At 39.0% G+C, this 26184-nt stretch overlaps 1 protein-coding gene and 1 long non-coding RNA gene across 3 annotated transcripts in view; one reads left to right on the top strand and one right to left on the bottom strand.

Moving 5' to 3' along the window:
- The window catches only part of LOC125225734 (neurogenic protein big brain), a 206366-nt gene that overhangs the window by 16082 nt on the left and 164100 nt on the right, over positions 1–26184 (top strand). The gene's annotated exons all lie outside the window — the stretch shown is intronic.
- LOC125225736 lies at positions 17374–20476 on the bottom strand. Its single transcript, XR_007177008.1, has 4 exons — positions 20167–20476; positions 19567–19704; positions 18980–19122; positions 17374–18241 (listed from the first exon to the last, which is right to left on the bottom strand). It is a non-coding gene; the product is annotated as an uncharacterized LOC125225736 (long non-coding RNA).

Genomic DNA, 26184 nt, shown 5'->3' with positions numbered 1-26184 from the left:
TTGCGCCTACGTGTTCTTTCATTCCAACTACAAGTTTGATGTTGTTAAGTGTAGTTACACTTCCTTCTACATTTTTTTTTATACCACGTCGGTGGCAAACAGTTATAGGGCCTCCTAATTGAAAGCGGTCACCGTAACCTATGGACGCCTGCAACTCAAGGGGTGTCACATGCGCGTCGTCGACCCATTAGAAACTTGTATAGTCCTTTTTTTTTTAGAACCCCATACTGTAGTTCATCGGGGAATACCTTGACATAGCTCATTCCACAGCCGGAGCGTTCGTGGGAGGAAATATTATTGTTTTTTTTTTTTTTTTTTTGAACCAATCTTTTATTTAAACCAACAAGTCGATTTTGTAAAAGCACATGTCACATATTGATTTAAACATAATGTTTGGCTGATTCAATAAAATATATTTTAACAAGTTTGACCTTGTTGTTTGGTTCGTACAAATTCGACTTGTATCATCAATATTGTGATTTATTCCCTTTACTAAAATACTATTGTTTCAAACAGATAAACACGCAACAAGACGAGTTTGTTAGATTCACAAGGCAAATTTCTCTCAGTTGTACCCTTAACTTCACATCCGTCTATCAATCCATTTATATATAGAATAGAATCATGTTCCCTAACTTCTAAATAATGTGCATTGTAAGTAGTTAGGTACCTAGATAATTGACGTGAAGCATTGAAATCTGTGATTATTTAACATTTTACAATCACTACAGACAAAGCTGATTCAGCCGCTGATTGTTGTCCTTTTGTTCATTTTCTTGACCAGACGAAATAAGGTCACTAGTGAGATCTCAATATCCTCCCGTGAAATTACGCAAACAAGTTCAGCATTTTTATTTCTTATTTTTTTTTTCTATATTAGTTCAATAGAGGCTCACAGATCCATTAGTTTATTTGTTTTAACTGGACACCTGACTTGTATGAGATTCACCTACATGAATCTCTGCAGTATGTACCTATTACCCTAACTGATAACGACTACCTTCAGTACCAATATATTTTTGTAATGATTTTCAACTGACGTAGATTGTCTTTGAAAATCTATCATAGATCAACTTAAATAGGCATGTCTTTCTCTTGAGGTCACCCATACTGACAAAGCCTTGTTGACGGTAAGCAGAGTTAATAACTTCTTTTTTTTTCCGCATTGTTGAAATGTATCAAGCGTTCGCTTAATTTTATTCAATTCAGCTGCACCACTACGTGTTTTTTTTATATACAATGCAATGTCAAACCAATGAACTGTCTTTATTTATTTATTTTTTTCACTCTTTTCACTCTGATTGACGTTAGCGGCATCTAGGTATATAAAGAGTGCTCTTTTCCAGCGCTCCCACCGAACTCCTACTGATGTAGGATCACCTTCGCTGTCAAATGCCTCCAACGACAATTAAGAAGCCATACTGGACTTTCTTGGGGCAACCTGTACCCAATCAATTTAATGATTCTAACTAACACAAGTCAAAATATATTATATTGAAAATATTTCAACTTATGCTATCTCAAAGTACTCAGTCATTGTACTTGAGTGTTTTACTGGGGTAGTTGTCTCAGACTCTCAGGCACTGGATGCCTTGGTATTTTTTTTTTCATATGTGTAATTTATTTCGGTTTCAATTTAATGATATTTATTGACCGACGTCAATCTACTATTATGACAATTGAAGGCTCAGATAGCATTTATCATCTAATCTAAGCGTCATTTAAGCGCACGTTCAACCAGTATAACCGTAATTTACTTCGTGTTTAGGTTATTATCATTAAGCTCATATTTGCAACAATTCAATGTTCAGTTTTTTTTTTTTTTTTTTTAATTGCTGTTTAACTATGTTTACAACAATTTAATGACCAGATAAATATATCTGTCTTAACCAAGGTAAGTATGTTTTTTTTTTTCATTTATTTTACATGACAATTAAATGTCCAGATTCAGTAATCTGCTGGTTCCACATATATCTATATTTATCCTCGTAAGGCTAAAGTCATGTCAAATTAATGACCAGATACATTTTATCTGCTTTGAATGAGCCGTGCACACTGTACAGGTCAGATCATTGTTATTCTGTTACCAGTAGGTTTTTTTTCCATGACAATTTAATGTCCAGATTCGGTAATCTGCTGTATTAACTAGCTTAATAACCAGAATTTCTGTTATCCAATTCACACACATGACAATTAAATGTCCAGATTCTGTAATCTGCTGTTTCCAAATTCGCAATTTAATGCCTTATTTTCAGCCACAAATGGCATAAAATTTCATAGTATTTAGATGCCATTTAAATGGTCAATACTAAACAATACAATTGAATGTACAGAGTGCACCTCCATGTGCTGTTTCCAAATTCGCAATTTAATGCCTTATTTTCAGCCACAAATGGCATAAAATTTCATACTTAGGTGCCAATTAAATGTTCGATACAATTGAATGTACAGAGTTGCATATCCGTTTAATGCCTCTTTTTTTTCTTTAAGTTAACGTAATCCAATAACAACGGGGTGTATATTTCTTTATTTATTATAAGTAGGTATATTTAGCACTTAATGTGAACCGATCTAGTTTTCTGGTTTTTTAAGTAATTAAATACTCAGATAAAACTGCTCGAAATCGGCGTTAGGAATGTTTACGTAAGTCAATCCGCGACAAGATTATTAGTCACGATTTTATGGCATGTTCAATCAATTCAAAAGATTCACGTTCAAGTGATAATCTATCTCTAAATAAGTGTTACTTTCCCGACATATGCATAGATCCTTTCATTTGCAGCTGTAGTTCAAATAACCACTTAATGAAGTCGTGACTTACGTTACTTTTACGTAAATTCACCCCTGTAAGGAAGTATACTTAGGTAAGTATTTATCTAGTTTGTTTTGGTTTTCACCTTACTCTCAAACATCGACTAATGCTACCATAGGACATTTAAGTGTGATGGTTGTACAACATTTTATCATTCAAGTAAATGCCTTATTTAGGTAAATAGCTTAACCATTCATAAATTTAGCAACATCACATAATTTTGTGTATTAAACCAACCAACAGGTAGATGGTAACTTCACTAATTAAAAATAAATATCATTTCTTTTGGTTGGACGGAAATTATTGTAATGATTCCGGGCTGTGATTTATGTAAATAATAAATCAATTTTATAAACCCACTACACATAAACTCAAATAACATTTTGGTACCTAAAAACATTTGGCAATCTAGGTAGGTAACCAAACCGTTTACTAGGTAGGTAGGAGCCACACACCGACACCTGTATAGGCATGACAATCTAGGAAGGCTGGCCGTATGTTGTCAATTGCCTCAAACATTTTATTAATTGCATCGTTCGGTTACCTGCTTAAGGTTTATATTCGCACGGTTGAAAAAATAACATTTCATTTATTTTTATTTGGTTTTGACTTAATTCTTGAAAAACTGCCGTTATAATCATTTCGCTTTGTAGTATTTAATGAACACTTTCATTTAGCTTCATTACGTTCCGAAACTACTAAGAATGCCAGTAATTTAAAACGGCAGGTAACCAAACCTGTTTACAAAAAGGTAACGGTGCATCATGGCGCATCGTTACTCGATTTTATAGGTTATGTTACTTATGTTTCTATCCCATCTTTTCCGAATACTAGATTCACGTGGTAAGTACTTGCTTTTATCCTCGTCGCCACTTGTAATGTCACGCTATTACACTATATACATCGGGTTGGCTCGCCAATACACACCGCACGTCCGTGCTCCATCGCACTCGGACACCGACTGCCATATGTACTCGAGACACCTATACACTACATCAGGTAATACACCTTGTCGATTTGTCAGATGATTGATTGATTCGTGTCTTAGGCATTTTTTGTCAATAGAGAAGGACATCTATTCGATTTAGTTGGCGTTAAAGGAGCTGGTCACTTCTATAGATGTTGCCATTCATCATGACTCGTAATTTTCTCAAATGTAACCTTTAATGGATGATATTATCTATATACAGCTTGACAATACGAACGTGGATGATACTATCTAATATCTATCTATATATGTACATTATGTACATTACCCTGGCTCCTCTACGAAGCCTAGCCAATGCTTTGTAATCTGAGATTCTAGATGCTTTGCCTTGTATACTTGTACCTGTCGATGAAAATGGCTAGTACTAAATTGAGGCCTATAGTTTGTTGCTGTTCCCACCAAATTTCGTCCCTGAAGCTAAGTACACATCTTACAGGCATCTTCTGGGCGAGCTCACTCCATGGTAGGCCACGTCTTTGCCTATGTCTATAAGTAGTCTGTGACCAAGAGTAAGGCCATTTCTAATAAAAAAACCGGCCAAGAGCGTGTCGGGCCACGCTCAGTGTAGGGTTCCGTAGTTTTCCGTATTTTTCTCAAAAACTACTAAACCCATCAAGTTCAAAACAATTTTCCTAGAAAGTCTTTATAAAGTTCTACTTTTGTGAATTTTTTCATATTTTTTAAACATATGGTTCAAAAGTTAGAGGGGGGGGACGCACTTTTTTTCCTTTAGGAGCGATTATTTCCGAAAATATTAATATTATCAAAAAACGATCTTAGTAAACCCTTATTCATTTTTAAATACCTATCCAAAAATATATCACACGTTGGGGTTGGAATTAAAAAAAATATCAGCCCCCACTTTACATGTAGGGGGGGTACCCTAATAAAACATTTTTTTCCATTTTTTATTTTTGCACTTTGTTGGCGTGATTGATATACATATTGGTACCAAATTTCAGCTTTCTAGTGCTAACGGTTACTGAGATTATCCGCGGACGGACGGACGGACGGACGGACGGACGGACGGACGGACGGACGGACGGACAGACAGACATGGCGAGTAAAAGCATGTGTAAAATAGGCATTTAAGTAGATTATCCCTATTTCGTAACTCAATGAGAGGGAAAATATGCAAGATTAATTTCAACTATAGAATTTCCTGCTAATGTTAGACTTCACGCCTCGCCTGAATTAAAATGTTCTAGTGTAAAAATCATATAAAACGTTTATTACATCATAGAATTTAATTTAGATCAATTTAGCGTGTTGAGCTCGTGCTCAGGCCCTCTAGCCAAGCGTGCAATCGTTGACTCCATTTCGTAGTTTCTCTCTATCGGTCTTCCGTATTGGCATATACGCTAGGAGATACTCTTTATTATGTTTATAGTGGCATTGGCGCAACTGAGCCAATTTTGTATCATTCGACGCCACGTCGCGATTGCAACGCAGTCTGGCTTTGTTGCGCTTCTACAGAAGAGGGATTACCATCATCTTCTGGATTACCATTTTTCTTCTCACGATAATATCTCTTTCGTAGTTATTAATATCTATCGCTCTTGCGTACTGGCGCGACAGAGCCAGACTACATTTCTGCGGCGTTTCGCGTCGCAAAATGCCATTCGACTACGGGCCTGTAGTTAGCTACCAGCAGCTACAAATGGTACGATACGCACGAAGCTTATTGCGATTGTGACGTTTTGGCTAGAGGCGCTGTATTCGCCAATAAATGCATAATGCAGTCAGCGACGTTGGTAATGAGTCTACGATGCGCCGGCTGTTGGCTGCTAATTTAATTTTAGGCTACATTATATTTATTTGTCTATGTACAAATTGGATTTTTTATTTTTAGGCAGTTTTTGGTTAAATACACAATTTATTTTAATAGACATAATTTAGCACCTATTTTTTTGGTTGATTTATTGAAATATGTCAAATGTCACTAATAAATGTGAGGTCTGAGTGCACGCTCATATTGGGCGTGTAGTGGAGCGGGGCGTGCGGCGGCGTGCATGTCAAAACAATTGAAGCTCATTCAAGTGACCTCAGTCGACGTCGCAAGCTCGCCCGCCCCGCCCAACGCTTTCTTTCCACTCAGCTTGGTGTTAAGGAACCTTTTGAACCTTGACGCTTCGCTGGTCTTCCATAAAATTGGGCTTCAATTATTAAGTTGGTAAACTCTTTAATAATCAAACGTTAAATGTTATTTTTTCAGCGGTGCTATTAAAAGACAATTACTCTTTGACTCCAGGTTAAATCAACATTTATTTTTTCCATTGTTTTATTATTCTTGTGTACCCGTACTCGACTCATCCGAGCGAAAACTTCCTAAGAAAACATTAAACATTTATGAAACTACATACGCTATTACAACTGTTTCAGAAAAGTTGGAAACCTTTTGGGAACTTTGACATTCGTAGAAAATAAAGGATAATCACTTGCGTCATTCGGAATAGACTTTAAAGACTTTAGTAGTATTACTTACCGTATTTTTAATTATATTGTTTTTATTTGTAATTCGGTATTGGAAATACATCGAAATATCTGCATTACTTTGGAATATTGAATCATACAGTTTTTGAGATCGATCCGATCCATCGTGAAAGTTGCGATGATAAGACAGCTGAGAGCTCGCTCTACAAAGTTCGAGTCGTCACAAACGCTTACGAGAATATAGTTATCTATCGCCACAGAATATATAATAGTACAAGTACAGAAGGCCCACTGCTTTGATGTTCACGAAATGCCGCCTTTTAAATGCCTACAAAATTATAACAAAGAAACGAGCCGCACGTGCGCAGCGTCGGACGATAGGGTTGCCTATGGATTAAAACGAATTAATACTCAGATAAAATGTTACACTATTATATTCTAGTCTTGGGTACGTTCTAGGTATATATATAGTATTTATATTTTTTATTTAAGTCCCAACATCACAAGGCTTATTTAACTTTTCCGTGGGACTTAATCAATAGTAGATCTGTGTAAGATTCTCCTATTTTATTCAAGATGTTTATTTAACTAAGCATTAGCCATTCACACGCGGACATCGCATATAAAACTTAAAAAAAAAACTCGCAACGTAAAGTAACAATAGAAAGTGCAAACGTGCGTTCCGTGAGAACGCGCGCCACCCCTGATTAGGCCGCGAACTCGCGGCCGCCAGCATGTACTTGTAGCGCGGCGATAGAATCGCGGAGTGAGCCGCCCCTGCTATCGCTCTTACGCATTAGCACGACACAACTAGATTGCGTTTCGATTCGATGCGTCAGCGTCTAGCGTCAACGATTGTCATTTCGGCTTAGGCCGGCAGAGGTGAATCAGTTCGACGTATTGCCTCTCAATCGCACTTAACAATTCGTATGTAAACATGACAGGGAGGCAACACAGTACGAAATCGTGAATCCTTCTGCCCATTTCCACGTTGAAAGTGTTGAAACTCAATCCAGCTGATATTTCGATGTGCTAACTATGGCACGGTTCACTGAAACGTAATAGGGCCTTAATGTATTCAAGATGGCGGACTTATCACCCGGGATGCATTTGCATCTACGTGATTCAGTTCAGAATGAGTTTTAGCTTATATGTTGTAATTGAATTTATAACTCGCTAACTCACAACCTTTCTCTTAATATCGGGAACCAATGAATAGGTAGTCAATAAGTGCTAAGTAGTTGTAGCTTCTGTTAAGCCTAAGGCCGATTTCACATTATCCGATCCGATATCGGATGTCGGAAGGATTTCGATTGAGAAAATCCAAGATGGCGCCTGTAATGTATGGGATATCGGTCCGACATCCGCGATATCGGATCGGATAATGTGAAAAAGGCACTAACGAAGTGTCGAGTCAAACGGAAATAAAAAAAAACCGGCCAAGTGCGAGTCGGGCTCGCGCACAAAGGGTTCCGTAGCAGCAAATATAATAAACTTATTATGTCAATTTATACACCTGCCAAAATTACAGTTAAATCAACCTATCTCAAAAACTATAAGAGATAATTTGATCAAACCAAAAATCGTTGAAAGAGTTAATTAGCATGCATCACCTCTATTTTTTTTAGAATTTTATACCCCGTAGTTATAAAAATAGAGGGGGGGGACATACTTTTTACGACTTTGAGAGCTGATATCTCAAAAACCGTTCACTTTAAGAAAAATGTTTTTTAGAAAACTTTATATCATTTTAAAAGACCTTTCCATTGATACCCCACACGGGTATGTACATCGAAAAAAAAATTTTCATCCCTCAGTTACATGTATGGGGGGCCCCACCCCCAATTCTTTTTTTTACTATTTAGTGTCATAATTTTGTAGCGGTTCATACAACACATATTCCCATCAAATTTCATCACTGTAGTACTTATAGTTTCCGAGTAAATCGGCTGTGACAGACGGACAGACGGACAGACGGACAGACGGACAGACGGACATGACGAAACTATAAGGGTTCCGTTTTTGCCATTTTGGCTACGGAACCCTAAAAAGAACGGTGTAAAGTTATTGAGGTTCACCTCTAATTATAAAATACCAGTGTATTTTATCACAGAGCCCGCAGCAAAATTCATTGTGTCAGAAAAGCAAGGAAAATGCCAGTGAACTGGGCCGAGCTACACCAGTTAAAAGTTGTCGAGCCGAAGTTATGAATTGAAATAAAAATAACTCGGATTTCATACGGATGTGTATCATAACAACCTTGTTTGACGAGCCTTTAAAAAGCGATACTTCTCAGATTGATTGAATGGAGAGTGATTAAATTATTTGGTTGTCTATTGTTTGCCCGACAGTCATTTAACATAATATTCATCTGCCCGAATCTAACTTGCCTGAATTTCATTTGCCCGAATGATTTGTTTACCATAAAAATCATATGACATACTCGTTGTTTATCCGAATATTACCTTCCATAATCATACAATGCCATACTATTTGTTAGCCATATTATTAAGTGCAATAATATGGTTTCATAGAATATTCAAACGCCATAAGCAATTATTGCCATATTAATTGTTGCCCATATTATTACCTAACCTAACCTACTTTCTGATAGCAGTTTCATTTTCCAGGGGTCACAGTTCTAACCTAACCTACTTTTCCAGCAGTTTCATTCTCCAGGGGGTCACAGTTCTAACCTAACCTAACCTACTTTCTGATAGCAGTTTCATTTTCCAGGGGTCGCAGTTCTAACCTAACCTAACCTACTGTCTGATAGTATTTTCATTTTCCGGGGGGTCACAGTTCTAACCTAACCTAACCTACTTTTCAAGCAGTTTCCTTTTCCAGAGGTTCACAGTTCTAACCTAACCTAACCTACTTTCTGATAGCAGTTTCATTTTCCAGGGGGTCACAGTTCTAACCTAACCTAACCTACTTTCTGATAGGAGTTTCATTCTCTAGTCCTTCTAGTACCTATTACAGTAGTTTTCGATTCTGCCAAAGCACATTATGGAAATTGACTTTTCTGGACGCTAATTTGTATGACAAATGATGGTATGGAATGTGGTAATTACGGATTTCGATGATTCTGACGAATGACATTATGGAAACTGACTTTATGGGAAACAAAGTTTCTGGCACTAGATTAATATAGTAATCAATGATTATGGCATAAGATGTTATGAGAAACAATATTATGATTGTTGAATAGGATGGCAAATAAAATTATGGCAAATGAAATTCTGGCAAATGGGGGTATCCCAAATTATTTACATACCAAGTTGTTTACTGAGGTAAAGCCAGACCAGAAGCACACTATAATGAAGAGTACTATCGTACAGTATGGCCACTGAAAGTGACGCCCACCCCCTCTCGGTTACCTCACAGTTACCGCCTGTCAAAAGCGCGAACAGTCGACCTGTCATATTTCACTCATACAAGCATAGTACGCGTTCACCTACACGAACTTAGACTGTGTGCTAGAAACGCGCCTCTTTCATATTTTTGATCGCCAGTGTCCGAGGTGTGCAAGAAGTATGACCCTCTTGGGCGCTGTTATTCTGATGTATGGAGTGACAGTTCAGTATAGTATGAAAAAAATAGTTCTAATGAAATTCCGCAACATGGCGCGTAGTCATATATTTCTGGTCAGGCTTTAAGCTGAGTTTAGACGAGCAAGTTATTGCTGCAAGTTTTGAGACAGAAGTATATGCAAGAAAGAGATGCAGATATTTGCCACTCACTCTTACCTATAGTTGCGTCTCAAAACTTGCAGCAATAACTTGCTGGTCTAAACTCAGCTTTACACGATAGCTGGCATGGTGGCATGAATGAAATAAACGAAACTTTGATTGTAGCATCGGTATACAGTCGTAACTGTAGCCATGAGCCACTATTTTATTCGTTAATCTGTCACACACACACATATTTTCATTCACTCATTCGTCCCATTCGTGCTAACTCTTGTGAATCGACCTGCAAGCTTTGCACTAGCACAATGATTGGCGCGAGATTATGTCGTCGCGAGATAAACTACTCGTCCTTATGCCATTAATACAATTAGAAATAGACGTGATCTATGTCGAAGCGAGATACTGTCATGTTAGCCCTGCCGTTACGTTATCTTTCTACAGGCTCTCTACAGGTCAATTCACAAGAGCTAGCTGGCACGAATAGAACGAATGAGTGAATTAAAATATTCATGTGTGTGACAGAATGGTGACAGATTATCCAATAAAATGGTATCTTGAGAAGCCTTCCACACTCGCGCGCGTATTTTTCTGTGTATTGGATCCACACGCGCGTTCGCGGCATCACGCCGCGATACGCGCGCGATTGTGGAGGGTACTTTTTCTGAGTTACGACTGTATGTCATGTCGATACCGATACAGGTGTCACTCATGTTAGGTAAGTTAAAATTTTGCCCATTAATGCCAGCTTTCGTAAAACGATCTGTAGAAATATTAGAAATACTATAAATGTTTTGAATGAATGAAACACGGAAGTCATGTTTTGTTCTTTTAAACGCATAATATCGGAACTATGCGCTCGTATGACGGGAATTGGTCTGTTTCAACAATGCTTCGTTTGTGTGGTTATTTCAATTTGATATCGATTTAACCAAAGATTTCAATGGTAAGGATAAGGCAATGCATATAGTTTCTCTTGAACAACTTGGTTTTATGAGCCTCCGTGAAACGCTACAATTGGTTGATGAGTAAGCATCTTGCGCGTAATTGGTCGCCTAGACTGCATGCTTAGTTTGTAGTCTTTGTACCATTTTAGGACTCGTAGGTAATAGTGTCGTCCTTACGAAGTAATATATTTATGTTAATGTATATATCGCATTAATGCTTCAGAAATCGAGAGGAAGCCACTTGAGAGCTCACAGTTGACTTTGTCGAGGTTTCGCTTCAAATATTGATACTCTCAGTTTGATAAATTTGATATTAAGTAGGTATATATGCGTGAAGCTTATTGCGCTTCACTCACGTTGTCTTGAATGTCAAATATCGATATAATAATTACTTACTATCAATAAAATCATGTGGTAAATTAAACAGTTAATACGAGCATAAACAAGTAAGTTTTATTAAACATGTCCGAAAAAAAATAATATCAAATATAGGTGGACCCGTTAAGCAAGCAGAACTTGCGGTAACATTGCTCAATGCTACATCTGGGAGCTTGAAACTTACAATTGCAAGCTTGCAACGTTTGAGCAACGTTTGAGGCATATTGATGTTAAACGCTTTCGGCCGCGCTGTAGATAAACCCTGTAAGTTTCCCAGATCGGATTTTTACAACTTTCTATAACTTTGAATAGCAATGTTGCTGATACATTGAAATATAAACTTACTAGAAAGTTATGACGAAAACTTTTAAGAAGTTCATTTTTGTACATTGCAACAATAGCACATATGCAACTTGTGCGTAACTTACACGCTATTCATTACGGCAAGGTTACATTTGTAATAAACCAAAAAGTTTGAAATTGTATGTTATATAAATTTTTCACTGGCACCTTTTAATAAGTTACAAATGTAACATTGCTTTAACAACTCTAGTGAAGTTCCTTGCAAGTTACACTTGTAATGTACCTAAAAGTAGCGCTCATAATGTTTCTGGTATATAACCATTTGGTATGTTGTGTCAATAAATCACTGGCAACTTACTAGTTTAGTCAAAAAATAATATTGCTAGAACTTGCTAATTGCACGTCATGAGTAAGTAACTCGTGAATCGTTCGCACAACATTACATAGGGATATTGCAGGGAAATTAATTTTTGTGGTTGATAGGACGTCACAAATACAAATGCACGCAAGGTGCTCTGCGAGCTGCGTGCGGACCGCAGCGAGCCTGGGCGGGCGGGCGGGCTCGCCCAGGCTCGCTGCTGTTCGTGTGCAGCTTAATAACTAGAAACAAATAAAGTCAAACTTTAAAAATACCACACACAAAAATCATTGATGTTTATAAAACAAAAACATGGATATACAGCCAACATAATTTATTTCATTTTTTTCTTTTAACCCTTCAGACCAGAAAACCAGCACCATGCTAATGTACAATGATAATACTTATTTATACTAATGGTGTTACATATTTGAATTGACAATGACATCTCTATTATAATACACACAAACACATTTTAAAACAGTGTGCGTGAATACTACTACTATTATTTAGTGCCTAAAAAATCGAAAAAATCAAGGTTTTGTTCTCCAAAACCTAACCAATCGTAATCAAATGTTTAAATCTGGATGATAATGATTGTCTGTGTCGGACTGTTTAGTTTTTTGGATAGTCGATGTCAGATTTGAATAGGTACCACGCCTATCTTTGCAGCTGTGTCAAAATAAAATCAAAAGAAGCAAAACAGTCAGACACAATATGAAGTATTGGTAAAAGGGGCATTCCACGAGAATGTCCTTTACAAAATACAATTATTCTAATACTTCTGACAACGCTAAGAAAGCGATTTTGTGCCTGACCATCTTTCATGACTTAAGAGTATTTTCTCGAGCTTCACTGACTTGATTGGAGTTGTATGTATACGATATATGTATACGTATTTCGTAAAGGATATTCTCGTGGAATGCACTAAAAACCAAGCTCTAACTTAAAAAAAACAATGAAAGATACAGTCGAGAATATTTGTATGAAGAAATGACTATTCCTGTTTCCTCTTAACTAATACGCACATAAGTTTTCATGAAAACATGTTTTTTAAATCATAAATACAAAATACAAACATTTATTCAGCAAGTAGGCCACAAGGGCTCTTATACACGTCACTAGCCACAGCACATGAAATATACATAATAATATGTTTAAACTTTCAGACTGAAATACATGATAAACATTTACATTACATTACATGAAAAACATTCAGATATAAATAAATACAACAGTCAATACCTGGGTACACTTTAAATTTATAATAATCTTCAAAAATAAACAAAAAACAGAAATGTAGTCTCTGTACTTAATAATACTAATAAAAAAGGAGAGGTTGTAAATTCAGAAAATTTACAACTTTCTGAGACGATGTCGTTCATATCTATCTCTGAATCAGAAACCTATAAGTACCTTGGTATGTCACAGTCGTTGGGTATTGAGGATTTTGGCATTAGACAGTCGGTGAAGGAGCGCTTTTTCAGTCAGCTCACAAAAGTCCTTAACAGTCTTTTGTCAGGAGGAAACAAAGTGCGCGCCTTTAACGCCTGAGTAATGCCTCTACTCACTTACTCCTTTGGCATACTAAGGTGGACACAGACTGAGCTGGACGCCCTGGATCAGAGGGTCCGCTCACTGCTTATAGTGCTTATCACACACCGTATTTTACACCCGCGCTCGTCTGTTATGAGATTGTACATCCCACGGAAGTGCGGAGGTCGAGGCTTCCTAAACGCCAAAGATCTCCACAACCGTGAGGTGTACAATCTCAGGGATTACTTCCTTAACAACGAGTGCGGGATGCATCGTGATGTGGTGGCAGTAAACGGAAACCTCACGCCGCTCTCCTTGGCGAAAGAGAACTGGCGCAAACCTGTGGTACTAAGTACTGCGGACCGCAAGGCGGTATGGGAGAGAAAGCAGCTACACGGGCGATTCTACAAGGCCCTCACGGGACCCGATCCCGAATCTGCTCGCATCGGTGAACTGGTTACGATTCGGGGACCTCTTCGGAGAAACCGAGGGTTTTGCCTGTGCAATTGCGAACGAAGTTATGATGACGAACAACTACCGGAAATATATCCTGAAGGACGGTACGGTCGACATTTGTCGGGCACGCCGCCGTCCCGGAGAGTCACTCAGGCATATCATTTCCGGTTGTTCTCATCTTGCTAACGGCGAGTACTTGCACAAACATAATCTCGTAGCCAGGATTATTCACCAGCAACTTGCTCTTCACTACGGCCTTGTGAACCGCGAAGTACCGTACTACAAGTACTTACCTGCGCCAGTTCTCGAAAATGGTCGTGCCACGCTCTATTGGGATCGATCTATTATCACTGACAGGACTATTGTAGCCAATAAGCCTGACATTGTGATAATAGATCGACCGCAACGCCGGGCCGTGCTCGTTGACATCACCATCCCCCATGATGAGAATCTCGTCAAAGCCGAGAAGGACAAGTCCAGTAAGTACCTAGACTTGGCTCACGAGATAACCGCCATGTGGGATGTTGATTCAACGATCATTGTTCCGATAGTCGTTTCAGCGAACGGTCTCATAGCGAAGAGTCTCGACCAACATCTTAAGAGACTCTCGCTAGGTGGCTGGATCAAGGGCCAGATGCAGAAGGCGGTGATCTTGGACAGAACACGGATAGTTCGACGGTTCCTCTCTCTGCGGCCCTAACCACCGGCAGCTTGGGCCCTGCCCTGCTGCTGGCGGCACCCTAGGTTAGGTTTTTTATAATATGTTTATATGTTTTTATTGTATATTGTTTTGTAAATGTTTTTATATTTTATTTTTATATACTTACATATTGTAAAACACCTAACCTAAGAAAGAAAATAAATACTGAGAATAATAATAAAAATTAAATTGTTATGGGATGTGACAAGGGAAGGAAAACTTTGATCGTTACATGCTTATATCACAAAAGTGACGATTACAAGCTTATTAAATCGTAATAACCTAATAAGTATTGGCAACGTGCGTGACAGAGTGGCGCTGATTGTTATAAATACACGTCATCATGGGCATGTCCAACATCAATGCCAGCAGCGGCCGTTGGATTGAAACTAACTTTAAACCATAGAATTTAATTTAATATGGAAAAGCCCACAAATTGAGAACAGCACCAGTCATGCACCTAGCGAATAGCTTTTTATACTACTTATAAGCTGCTCCTCCTTTGCTTACAAAAAAGTCTGCCGAAATTCACGGGGGTGAGAAAATAACACACGCAGAATAGTACATTACGATACAAGTGCGTAGGATACGATACGATACAAGGAAGTTCGAAACGAGTGGCGATAAATTAAAACACGACCGAAGGGAGTATTTTAAATCGACACGAGTTACGAATTTCCTTTTGGCACGTGTATCGTGCGACGTTTTTCAGTACAGATGGCCATCCGAAGTTTCGACCTGACATACAATGAACCACTTCTCGCACTAGTGCGTATAAAAACACCATCTGTACTGAAAAAGATTTTTGTCAGTACACACGCACATTTTGATAAAAATATGACACATTATCCTGGTGAATGTTATTAGTATAAACTCTATTATAATCGCAATTAAGTTAATTCTTACAAATGATTGAAGTCTAGTCTCGATGGAGTTTTAATAAGCTTTATAGTCAGTGATCGGAATAGGCAGAGTACATTTACCTACACTTGGTAGAACATATAAAAAGTAGACTTCCTTCCTTACTTTTTTTTGCGTAACTAACGTCCCGGGAACCTACCGTAATTAATATAGTTCTAATTTCTAAATAGGTCAAAATACACTGCAAACTGACCTAACTCGAAAATAAAATATCAAAAAAAACGTTGTTAAACTAATGTCCACTAACTTTTAAACAGATAAATAAAAAACCGTGAAAGAAATTTAAAAACCGTGACGAGTGGCGGAAAACAGGGTAGCACGCCCAACTTTTAACTGCCTGTCGGGGGAAATAATTCGTGTATAAGCGAATTTTGGCATAGTTGTAGAGAATGGTGTCTTAATTCACATACTCAAAGTACTCTTGGGTCGGGGTGGTAATGGTGGTATGGAGGGGAAAAGACGGACAATAATAGTACATTGTACTAACCAGAGTAAGTTGGCTTGCTGGAGCGATTTAAAGAGTCGAGTTAGTAATATTCATACTTCCCGAGTTACGCACAATGTAAAAACATTCACACTTGCATTATAAAAAAAAATCTTCTCTGTCCATCTTTTCCTCTCCATATTTCATGATCCCAGATAAAAAGTGAACATATTTTTTTTGTAGAGAATTTTCTGAAGATTACTTGTGTCTTGAAACATTTTTTGCTACGTGGCACAGTTTAAGAAGTATTCACGAAAAACTAAAAAAAAAGGGACTTTTTCCACCCCCCCTCTACCCGTTATCTCCACCCAAACCCCCGAGTACTTTGAGAATGTGGATTAAGACACCATTCCCTACAATTATACCAAAATTCGCTTATACACGAATTAGGAGGTAGGCTTCGTTGAGTGTGCTAGGGGAGGCCTTTGCCCAGCTGTGGGACACAATATAGGCTGTTAAAATAGTATATTATGATACAAGTGCGTAAACAAGGAAGATCGAAACGAGTGGCGATAAATTAAAACACGACCGAAGGGAGTGTTTTAAATCGACACGAGTTACGAATTTCCTTTTCGCACTTGTATCTTACGACGTTTTTCAGTACAGATGAGCCTCCGAACGAAACTTCGGAGTCCGAAGTTTCGACCTGGCATATAATGAACCACTTCTCGCACTAGTGCGTAAAAAAACCACCATCTGTACTGAAAAAATAGTTAATTGTTTTACAAGGGGGCAAAGTTATTGTTTAACTGCACGTGCCAATATTGATACTCGAGCAAGCGAAAGATTCCAATATGGCAAAATAGTACATTACGATACAAGTGCGTAAAAAAGGAAGTTCGAAACGAGTAGCGATAAATTAAAACACGACCGAAGGGAGTGTTTTAAATCGACACGAGTTACGAATTTCCTTTTCGCACGTGTATCGTACGACGTTTTTCAGTACAGATGAGCCTCCGAAGTTTCGACCTGGCGTATAATGAACCACTTCTCGCACTAGTGCGTAAAAAAAACACCATCTGTACTGAAAAAATACTATCGCAAGGAAGTCATTTCGTTTAAAAATAAATATATCTACTCTGCCTATTCCGATCACTACTTATAGTACAAGAACTTATTTAGTTAAAAATAGAATAACTAAGGAACTTATAAATTTGGTCTTCTAGAAAAATTTACCGTGTAACAACATGCACTGTCTAACACAGTCCGTTCTCTATTGGGAAAAGGTGAATTTTTGAGTAGAGCATTGGCGTTTAGTATGGGTATTATACACGTCCTCCCGAGTCAAACAAGACCGGTAGCCACTTTGAACTCCGTCCGAAGGGGGAGAGGGGGTCAAAGTATGGAGCTCCTGCTGCTCAGAAAAAATTCTGGCCGATTAGTTTGAGCTTTTGAGTCAATTTTAGTGTCATTTTTATGTAACTACTTTTTTAGGGTTCCATAGCAAAATATAGCACAATATTTAATAATTTAAATGAATTTTTAGTAGCCACGAAATGCAAACAAATCCTCATATTTCCGTATTTTTATACTAATCATGATTTTTAAAAAATATTTCTAAAAAGCCTATTTTATTAGTAATCTTTGATGATTCTAATATTTGATGTAAAAAAAATATTGAAAGTACTGCAACGATCGCCATCGCAGCATAGGGGACAGCATAAAGATTTTTAATAATCATTATACTGCGCCCCGAGTGTTACCCACGATCAAGAAGAAGTGACGTGTTAACTTAGGGTATATCGTACTTCCTCCATACTTAATTTTATAAATAATATTTGTTAAGGCACTTGGGCGTGGCGTGAGGAAGTAACAAACACAGTATGCTCACAAACTTTTGCCTTTATAATATTACTGTGATTTTTAATCTTCTTCAATTTAAAAACGAAACGAATAGTTTACATAAAAATGACACCAAACTTGACTCGAAAGTTCAAAACTAATAGGCCAGAATTTTTTTTCTGAGTACCGGGAGCTCCATACTTTGACCCTTTCGGACACGGAGTTCAAAGTGGCTACCGGTCCTATTTGACTCAAGAGGATGTATATAATACTCATACCAAACACCATGTCTGTACTCCAATATATATACCTCTCAATACAAGCATGCCCAATAGAGAATGGACTAAACAGTACAAACTGACGTCTCTTGAGTTGGGTCTCAGCAGCGTGTTGAAACCATTACATGTCTCGAAACTTTCCTCCGTTACATTTGGAAATGTCTGCCTTACAGCACCTGTAAAATTTATAAAATGTTAGAAAACCTTTAGATATATTATCTTAAATCAACATTAAATAAATGTCATATACAAAGAAAAAGTGACCAAGGCCTCCAGTGTTCCGAGCTGGAATCGAACCAGCGTACTCCGCTTACCGGGCGAATGCCTGAACCACTCGGCCATCGGTGCACGAAGGCAAGGGTCGAAATTTCCAAGTATATAACATTCCCGAAGGCTCGTGGCGCCCTCTGCCATCCCTGAGGTAGAACAGTATGGTTCGACCTCCACAAGTTCAAGTTCAAGTTAAAATATTTTCTATGAAAATAATTTAATTTGTTCTTAGAGTATTTTAAATCAATTTGTACTAAACGCATATGAATAAGTCTTTTGCAAAAACGTCATTTTTGGCACAAGCTTTTTTATCGCCGACTGTACCTTTCTTTCAACAGTTGTCTACTGCTCTCCGAGATGTTTCTAAAAACCCCTTTTACTCAATGGGGATACGACGTTTCATAACAAAGTTCCTATGACCACCTTTCTGCTCCATCATCAGATTAGCGCCATGATACCATAATATTGCATTGTCACATGATTTACATATGCATGCAAAATTTCAGCTCAATCGGAAACCGGGAAGTGGGTCAAATTTAGCTTCTACGTTTTGACCCAAACTAACACACTAACAAGGCAAGTTGAATAAAAGCTTGTAATAAAAGATGGACATTGCCCTTTATGAAAGGTTCATAAGTACTTACGTTTTAGAACATTCGTCAGTATTAGGGTAGATGATGAAATTGTTTTTTCCCTGTTCAGAAGTCATCCCACAAGATTGGTTCCAGACAGCAATTGATGCAGTCCCGTCCCGTTCCTTGCCTCCTTCTGTTTGCCTTAGCATATCCTAAAAAGAGAAAAGAGAGTCAGTGTTATTCAATCCATAATTACTTCAGCAGAAACGGGCGATTTACTACAGCAGGGGTTAATTCTCCATACAAAAGCTCTCGACTATTTCCTCCTGGTTTTTTCAACACAGATTATTATATTTATTATCATTTATATATGTGTCGGACTGTCATAGGATAGTCAAAATGGGTCAACAATTAGCCAAAAAAACCAAACGGTACGACACAGATTATTTCATTATTATTCAAATCCTCAAATTTCATCCTGATTGATTAAGTTTTAGAGGAGGAAACAGTTGAGAGTGGAACCTCAATTTTTATACTATAAATCTAGTTAATAACACAAACTAGTAAGAGATTTTTGCTATACCCTTTTCAGGGTCCAAATATGTACATATTGTAAAAATTATATGGTATGCAAATAAAGAACAATAGTATATTACCTAAGATTCCCTAATTGAAAGGGGGAGCTCCTTTCCATTTTAACATTTTCGCTCCTGTTGCCCCTCAATGCAGCCCATGGAGCAGCTGTGACATACTCCATGTTATTATGAGCAAAAGTAACAAACTCATACCTAAAGCTGAAAATATAAAATTAGTTGAATAAATCAGCATCATTAATATATTTACACAAGTAGAAGTAGTTAGTTTCAATTAGATTTGAATGGTTTTCTCCTCATACCATAAAATTTATTCTATCTAATCTATCTCATATAATCTAATTAACAGGATAACGTTAGAGCGGGCAACATGTCCCGCTGCTGCTGGCTTGATTAGGCCTAGATCAGCATACCTAGGGCATTTTATTTTTTAAATAACTAAAAACTAAACCAAACAAACAAACTCGACCTAAATCAATAAATAACCAGAACTGGCAGGCAAGCATGGTCGTGCGATAAATGATAAAACATTAGGCCATCCCATGCTTGCCTGCCTGGCACTAAGAATAAAACACATGGACGCCTAACGCAAAGTGCAGTTAACTCGATAGAACTCATTTCATTCAAAGAATCCATACAAAACTTAAGAAACAAAATACTTACTATATAATCCTGGTCTGCATTCCGTGGGTTTCCACTCCGTTCTATATGTGACGGTTCTGTGCCAGGTGGGCCCTGCCCTTTTTTGATGTCATCCGACCATCTGCTCGTGGTTTCCCGCCACCTCGGCCACCCAGGCTAGGTCTCCACAGCAATACTAGGCGACCCCATTGATCGTCATCTCTGCGAAAAATATAGCCGGTCCATTCCCACTTGAGTTAATCCTTTTTGCAATGTCGGTAACTTTATTGCGTTGGCGAATATCCTCATTTCGAATTCTGTCTCGCAATGAAATTCCTGGCATCGACCCCTTAGCTCTTTGCGCCAGTCTGAATTGACGAATTCTTCCAACAGTCAGCGTCCATGTCTCCACGTGTCCACTAAAGTAACACAATTTGTAAAATACCAAAAATTACTTAAAAAACGGCACGGTGGACGTCGGCAAAAACTAATTACAAAATTTACAAGTCATGAAGTCAACAATCAAAAAGGTAAGAAAGATGGCGGACTGGTGTGCGTGCGGCTGTTCGTGGCGTCACAAGGGGCGTCAGGGTTACCAACTTAAATGTTTTACCACTACTTTTTCGTTTTCGCTACAATCCTTACAAAATTGTATAAAAGCAATACTTTGAGAACGAGGTATTTATTTCATTTATTTGTGTGGTATTTAATACGAAATTGCCTATTTTGATTTGATTTCCTAGTAATTAGTCTCATTTATTAGTAAGTATATTTAAAGAAGTATTCATTTACGTAAAATATGCATGCAATGCAATTAAGAAATAACTGACAAATAGTTTTGATACTTTTAATTTTTTCATATTTATTCAATTTTTTTTAACACGGAGTTTGTACTAACGGTATCTCGAATAAAAGATAACATATTAAATGATAATGAAAGTTGGAATGCACTGCACTGCACATAATATTATGTGCTGAGCTGTGCAACAATAATAATTATATCAAATTCAAGCACATCTTATAAGACTGGGGCGCTTGCCGCTTGGTATGAGCAACTGATGGGAAGGCTATACGAGTACATTACATTTAGTTAGAAATTGAAACTTTCTGCCCGTACATGGAATATAATACAATCTTATACTTTTAAACGAGCAATTCTTGTATATTTATTTATACTGACGATCTCGGAAACCGCTCTAACGATTTCGCTGAAATTTGTTATGTGGGGGTTTTTGGGGGTGAAAAATCGGTCTAACTTATCCTTAGGTCCCGGAAAACGCGAATTTTCGAGTTTTCATGCGTTTTTCTTCGCGCGCCATCTCATGTGCAGTAGTTGTACTGTTAAGACAGAATTCTTTCGGTCGATGTAAGTACTATTTATTGCAAACACTAGATGGCGACACAGGTCAAGGCTAAAATGAATAGAAAAATACACTATTTGAGTTTTAGTGGCGAAACGCGCGCAATCTCGTGTGGAGTAGTTGTGTTGTTAAGGCTGTTTGAACTAGATGGCGACACATGTCAATGATACGATACAGAACCGAGCGAAGCTCGGTCACCCAGATATTTATATTAATAAGTGACACATTTACACTTTGCTACACCCGTATCAGGGTCCATGTATGTACATATGTATGTGGGCCCATGGGTGTACAGAATGAATGAGGTATGCAAATAAATTCTCTATTCTCTATAATATTTTCAAGTTCCTATGGGTACAAATGTTATTCTTCACATAATAAAAAATTGTAACCGGTTATGAAATTTGGTCGGTTATTGCATTCCCTAGTCTTAGGCACGCCATAGACAGTCTGAGAAATTCATAATCTTAAAAAAGATTTGCATCCAACCTGTCAGCTCATACTGACAGAATTTTCAGATTGAACTGACAGGTTGCATACAAAAAAAAGGTTGCATAAAAACCTTTTTTTTCCACACTGTGGCGTGGTGTGCCTTAATTAATACGTGCAGCTGAATAGGCAGATTTCTAGCAAGTAGTTTTTTTAAGCTGTCACTGTAGTATCTAAGTCATAAAAATAATGAGTTCAAGTTTAATTGGTTTTACATGAAAACTAGTGCCTGTGCTATGAATGCGTCACCTACAGAGCTGAATTTCTATTTTCTATTTTTCTATATAATATAAAGCTACAACCCGACTGACATTTTTCAAAAAATGGGCAGAGGGAGTTTTTGCAGGTGGCAGTGTTTGGTGTTGTCGTATAGAGGTTGGTCCTGCGACCCCGGATAGATCAGACCGTCGGTCTACCGGTTCCGGGTAAAAAAATGTTGGACGGCCTGGCCAAACGGCTGGAGTTAGCCGGGGAGTGTTCGACCAAATGTCATAGAGAACCCTGGGCAGTTTTTGACGCCGCCATTTTTTTTTTTCAAAATGGCCGACTTTTTTTTTGACGATTTTTCAAGTTTGTCGTAGAGAGCTCAAATTTTGGTCATAGAATCTCCAAGCGGCCTTGATTCGAATGAAATAAAAAAAAATTGAAAAATGCTCAAATGTGGGAAAACTGGCCACTTTTATTTTGTATGGCAACTTTTAAACCGTAAGAGATAGCCGGGGGGTGCTCGACCAAATGTCATACAGGTATCCGAGTATAAAAAAGTTGCATTAAAAAAAATTCAAAATGGCCGACTTTTTTTTTTTGAAAAATTTCAAAATGGTCCTAGCGCGCTGAGATTTGGCACACGGGTGGAAGGTCGCCCCAAGATTAGTATTCAAAAAGAAAATTTTGAAAAATTCAAAATGGCGGCCTTTGAGGGCCAATTGAAATTTGAATGCAGGTTTTTCTTTTAATTTCTATAGCTCCGTAACGGTACAAAAAAGTGAAAAGTGCTCAAACAAATGTTATACAGTCACCCGAGGTCCATCGAATGGCATTAAAAAAAAACAAAATGGCCGACTTTTTTTTTTTAATTTCAAAATGGTCCGAGCGCGCTGAAATATTGCACACGGGTGGACAGCTGCCCTAAGATTAGTATACAAAAAGAAAATTTTGAAAAATTCAAAATGGCGCCCTTTGAAGGCCAATTGAAATTTGTATGGAGGTCTTTTTTTTTAATCCCCATAGCTCCGTAACGGTAGGGAAAAGGTTAAAAGTTCTTGAACTAATGTTGTACACTTATCTGAGGTCCATCGAATGGCATTTATAAAATTTCAAAATGGCCGACTTTGAAATTTTTTATTTTTATTTTCGATCCGAGCGCGTTCAAATTTGGCACGTGGTAAAAACGGGGGCCAAAAATAGAATTGAGAAAAAAAAAATTTGGAAAAGTCAAAAACGGTGGCGAGAGGGGACAAAGTCAAATTTCCCTACCAGTTTGTATGGAGGTTTTTTTTTTAAATCCCCATAGCTCCGTAACGGTATAAAAAAGGTTAAATGTGCTTGAACTAATGTTGTACAATTATCTGAGGTCCATCGAATGGCATTTACAAAATTTCAAAATGGCCGACTTTGAAATTTTTTTTTATTTTCTGTCCGAGCGCGTTCAAGTTTGGGACTTGGTAAGAACGGGGGCCAAAAATAGAAATGAGAAAAAAAAATTTTGGAAAAGTCAAAAACGACGGCGAGAGGGGACAAAGTCAAATTTCCCTACCAGCCTGAGGGAGCGTTCTACAGCCCGACGGTCATTGCTCCGGTCCAAGTTCCGAGCTGCGTACAGACAGTGCTCCCAAGCAACTCAAGCAAGAAAATATAAGTAAAGGTGTCTAAAAAGCGGCGCGGCGGGCCGGAGGTCCAACTTCCCTACAAATCTTACAATCCCCACAGTAACTACGCGGAGGGCCGAAGGCCCGGAGCGTGTCTGACAGGCTCCCAAGTACGCGAAGGCCGCAGGCCGAGCTGCGTGCAGACTGTGCTCCCAAGAAAACAATAACAAAAAGTATCTAAATAAGCGAAGCGGCGGGCCAAAGGCCCGACGCGGAGCTTCGAAACCCAGCGAAGGCCGAAGGCCGAGCTCCGCGTAGGGCCGAAGGCCCGAGCGTCCCTGACCGGCTCGCCGGCGGACCGGGAAGTTGGAGTTTAAACACGACCCAATAGTAAAAGTGTCTTAGAGAAGCGAAACGACGGGCCGGAGGCCGCAGGCCGCAGGCCCGTCGTGAGCTTCTCAAGACACTTTTACTATTGGGTCGTGTTTAAGCTCCAACTTACCTACAACTCTCACAGTAACTACGCGGAGGGCCGAAGGCCCGGAGCGTGCCTGAGAGGCTTCCAAGCACGCGAAGGCCGCAGGCCGAGCTGCGGGCAGAGTGCTCCCAAGCACGCGAAGGCCGCAGGCCGAGCTGCGTACCGACTGTGCTCCCAAGCAGAACGATAATCAAAGTGTCTAAAAAGCGACGCGCGGCGGGCCGAAGGCCCGACGAGGAGCTTCGAAACGAAACCCAGCGAAGGCCGAAGGTCGAGCTCCGCGTAGGGCCGAAGGCCCGGAGCGTCCCTGATCGGCTCTCTGGCGGACCGGCTTAGAGAAGCGAAACGACGGGCCGGAGGCCGCAGGCTGAAGACACTTTTACTATTGGGTCGTGTTTAAGCTCCAACTTCCCTACAACGCCCACTATAACTACGCGGAGGGCCGAAGGCCTGGAGCGTGTCTGACAGGCTCCCAAGCACGCGAGGCCGTAGGCCGAGCTGCGGGCAGAGAGTGCTCCCAAGCACGCAAAGGCTAAAGCAAAAAAGCAAACAAGCAAAGCAATAAATCAAACAAGCAAAGCAAAAAAACATAAAGCAAAGCAAAAAACAATAAAGCAAAAGAAAAAAAAAAAAAAAAAAAAAAAAAAAAGGGTAGGCAAAGTGTAAACACGTATTTAAATTTTACTGGCGAATTTTATTTTATTTTAATTAATTTACAACAGTTTATTAATACAAAGAGCTTCAAATGTGTTAATACTTCACCTCAGTGCCACCCACAGCTGTTTTCTCAACATTATTTCTACAAATAAGGACTAAACTGCACAACACTTTCACAACACATACTGCCATGGATCTCCTGTCCCAGCTACAAAAGGAAGTGAACGGTATGAAAGATCTTTTCAACACGCGCATGGACAGCTTTGAGAACTCAATCTCCGCAGAGGCTGTGGCACCACCAGCAGTCCAAGACGATTTCAATAGTTTCAAGGATCTCATAAAAAAGATGCTCTCAGGCCTGCAGACTCAGTTGGACATAGTCTTTAAGGCATTGGAGGATTTGGAAACTCGGTCGCGGGCTGGAATATTGCTGCTGCATGGAGTCCCGGAGGCTGAGGGTGAAATTGTCCCATCCTGTATCGTAGATATTTGTCAAAACAGGCTGCAGCTAAGTGACATCTCTGCTAACTGTTTCATTTCTTGTCACCGACTTGGTAAGAACAAAGTGGCGTCCAAGCCCAGGGCGGTACTTATAAAATTCTCCTGCCCTAAAACCAGGGATGCTGTATGGGCTGCCAAGAAGCTTCTTAAAGGCTCCGGTTACACTTTATCAGAGTTCTTAACCAACACTCGGCATGCTGTCTTCCTTGAAGCCCGGCGAATCTACGGAGTCAAAGGTAGCTGGACTAGCGATGGCCGAATTGTCGTCATATGTCCAGATGGCTCGCGACACAAAATTACAACTATGGTGGAGCTCCGTGCACTACCGGTGCCATCGAACGCCCTCGGAGCCGCCCCAGTGACGTCCACTAATAGAGATGAGCAGCTCAGCGGTGTACCCGTGCTGCCTAACGCTGCCAGGAGTGCTGCCACCTCGGCGGAGCGCAGGGTTCTTCCAAATCGAGGCTCGAGGAAGTGAAGTCTCGATGTCAGTCGCAATCGACGGCATAGTGATATTTATTCAATTGTATAATTATGGGTGTTCAACTGCAATGATCTCTAACTAACATATTTCATTCTTCTGTGTGAGCACTTCTCCCCAATATGTACTCTCAAGGTCAGCCATTCGAAGTTCCGGATATCACGTCACATTTACTTTAACTCTGTACTGCAATTATGTAGGTTAAACGATATTCAATTCACGAGTAATTTTGTCTGCAGGGTGTTTGTAAGTTTAAGTTGTCACTGTCGCTGCCGTCACTGTCAT

The sequence above is a fragment of the Leguminivora glycinivorella genome, chromosome 4 (assembly GCF_023078275.1).
Source record: "Leguminivora glycinivorella isolate SPB_JAAS2020 chromosome 4, LegGlyc_1.1, whole genome shotgun sequence".
NCBI classification, from domain to species: Eukaryota; Metazoa; Arthropoda; class Insecta; order Lepidoptera; family Tortricidae; genus Leguminivora; species Leguminivora glycinivorella.
The sequence above is the reverse complement of the archived record's forward strand: the minus strand, read 5'-3'. Positions and strand labels throughout refer to the sequence as shown.